Genomic DNA, 2,500 nt, shown 5'->3' on the forward strand with positions numbered 1-2,500 from the left:
CTCTGGCTTCGCCCTGCCCGGGCATAGTTCACCATCTTTCGGGTCTCATCGCGCGCGCTCGAGCTCCACCTCCCCGACGCTGCGGGCGAGACGGGCCGGTGGTGCGCCCGACCCATGGGAGGGGCCGGATCCCACCTCGGCCGGCGCGCGCCGGCTCCTCACTTTCATTGCGCCAGATTGGGGTTCGTTCGTGCCCTCCGACTCGCGCGCGCGTTAAACTCCTTGGTCCGTGTTTCAAGACGGGTCGGGTGGGCTGCCACAATCGCCGCGGACCCCTGACACCTACTTCGAAGGCCGATCCCCGCCCTAGCGGCGCGACAGGCCAACGCGCACCGAGAACGGTCCGCGCCTTTCGGCCGCGCCTGGGGCGAGGGGGCCCCGTCCTGGTTCGGAAGGTGTAGAAAGTACTCCCACGTCCCCGGGGGAAGCGGCAAAGTCGGAGTAAGGAAAGCGCTGTACAGCGCGGGTGCGGAAGCGGCCGGGAGGCCCGGAGGCCCCCCCGCACCGCCCCGCCGCCCGCGCCACCTTCGCCCCAGACCCTTCCAAGCCAACCCAGGGACGGTCGCGACGCACAACCACGGGGGAAATGCGCCCGGCGCGGGGACGTCCGACTCCGAGAACGCACGCGTGAAGGCAGGGCCCCCGAAAGGGTCCGCCCCCCGCGACGCCCCAGGCGGCCGCCAATCCCAGCCGGGTTGAATCCCCCGATCGGACTACGTGGTCCCCACCCGTTTACCTCTCAACGGTTTCACGCCCTGTTGAACTCTCTCTTCAAAGTTCTTTTCAACTTTCCCTTAAGGTACTTGTCCTCTATCGGTCTCGTGCCAGTATTTAGCCTTAGATGGAGTTTACCACCCGCTTTGGGCTGCATTCACAAACAACCCGACTCCGAGAAGGCCGCGCCCCGGCGCGCCGGGGGCCGCTACCGGCCTCACACCGTCCCTGGGCAGAGCCTCCATCAGAAGGACTCGGGCCCCCTCCGGGCGGCGTCGGGCGCAACGACCTTCTGTACGCTACATTTCCCGCGCCCGAGGCCGGGCGGGGATTCAGCGCTGGGCTTCTCCCTCTTCGCTCGCCGCTACTGAGGGAATCCTGGTTAGTTTCTTTTCCTCCGCTTAGTAATATGCTTAAATTCAGCGGGTCGTCTCGTCTGATCTGAGGTCGGAAACGAGGGGGTAGTAGGCGCGGCCGGCGTGGCGGCCGGGCTCGCTGGATCGTTCCGCGGGCGCCTCCGCGGCGGCCCACCGCGCGAGGGAGCGCGAGACGCGGGATGCGCAATGGTCGATAGCCACCGGCAGCCGCGCCCCGGACCCGTGATGCGGGAGGGTCGACGGTGAGGAGGGGACGCCGCGGGTCTGCACTTAAGGGGACGAAGGCCGCCGAGGCGTCCTGCGAACCCCCAGCCGCGGGGAGGCGAAGCGCTAGCGGGACGAAGGCGGCAACTGCGCGAACGTTGCGCAGAGGTCGCGCCGACGGAGCCCGGGTCGCCCTTCGCCGACCCCGATTGATATGCAAGCGACGCTCAGACAGGCGTGGCCCCGGGACGGACCCGGGGCCGCAAAGTGCGTTCGAAGTGTCGATGATCAATGTGTCCTGCAATTCACATTAGTTCTCGCAGCTAGCTGCGTCTTCATCGACGCACGAGCCGAGTGATCCACCGCTAAGAGTTGTACGTTTGTTTTTTTGCGGGGCGAGATCGGGAGCGGGCGGGGAGACGGCGTAACGCCGCGCGCGGACCCTCCACCGTCGCCTCGAGGACGTCGGGGCTTGCCGGCGCGTCGCCGCCGCACGCGGACCCTCCACCGTCGCCTCGGGGACGTCGGGGCTTGCCGGCGCGGTCGCCGCCGCGCGCGGACCCTCCACCGTCGCCTCGAGGACGTCGGGGCTTGCCGGCGCGGTCGCCGTCGCGCGCGGACCCTCCACCGTCGCCTCCAAGACGTCGGGGCTTGCCGTCGCGGTCGCCGCCGTCCACCGCCGCCGCGCTCAACCTCAGCAGCGCGCCGCGGTTTGCCAAGTTCCAACGATTAAAAATTTGTTTTTCCGGCCTTCCGGCGACGGGTGCCACCCACCCGCCTCAGAACGTGCGTGTGGTGTGGACATTGAACCCCCCACGGTCCGCCGAAGGCGATCCGCGAGTTGGGTACCCGCCGCAATGGGTTAAGTTCCGAGCGGGCGTTCCGCGATGGCACCGGGCCCGACCCCGGCCGCGGCACGCCCAGAGACTACTTCAGGACTGCGAGGGAGCGCCAAGCTGCCGTTGAGCGCGCGCGGGAGGAGGACGGTGACGTCGCGCGACGGTGGGGGCGGGGGGCCGACTCCGGTGTGACGAACGGAGCCTTCCCCGCACGCGACGCACGCGCGCGGGCCACATACCTCCACCCGCGCGCCGCCGCCAGCGCCGGGATCATCTCTCTCGCTTAGGTTTGGCGCGGCAGGCGGGGAGGCCGGGTTCGCTCAGGCCGCGCGCCGGCGCCGCCCGACCCGCCCCGGACCTGGGCCC

General features: G+C 69.5%; 1 non-coding gene across 1 annotated transcript; it reads right to left on the minus strand.

The window, feature by feature from the left end:
• Nucleotides 1-1,516: 1,516 nt before the first annotated feature.
• LOC125969959 (5.8S ribosomal RNA) lies at nt 1,517-1,669 on the minus strand. Its single transcript, XR_007481863.1, has one exon. It is a non-coding gene; the product is annotated as a 5.8S ribosomal RNA (ribosomal RNA).
• Nucleotides 1,670-2,500: the final 831 nt, after the last annotated feature.

The sequence above is a fragment of the Syngnathus scovelli genome, unplaced genomic scaffold (assembly GCF_024217435.2).
Source record: "Syngnathus scovelli strain Florida unplaced genomic scaffold, RoL_Ssco_1.2 HiC_scaffold_57, whole genome shotgun sequence".
Lineage (NCBI taxonomy): Eukaryota > Metazoa > Chordata > Actinopteri > Syngnathiformes > Syngnathidae > Syngnathus > Syngnathus scovelli.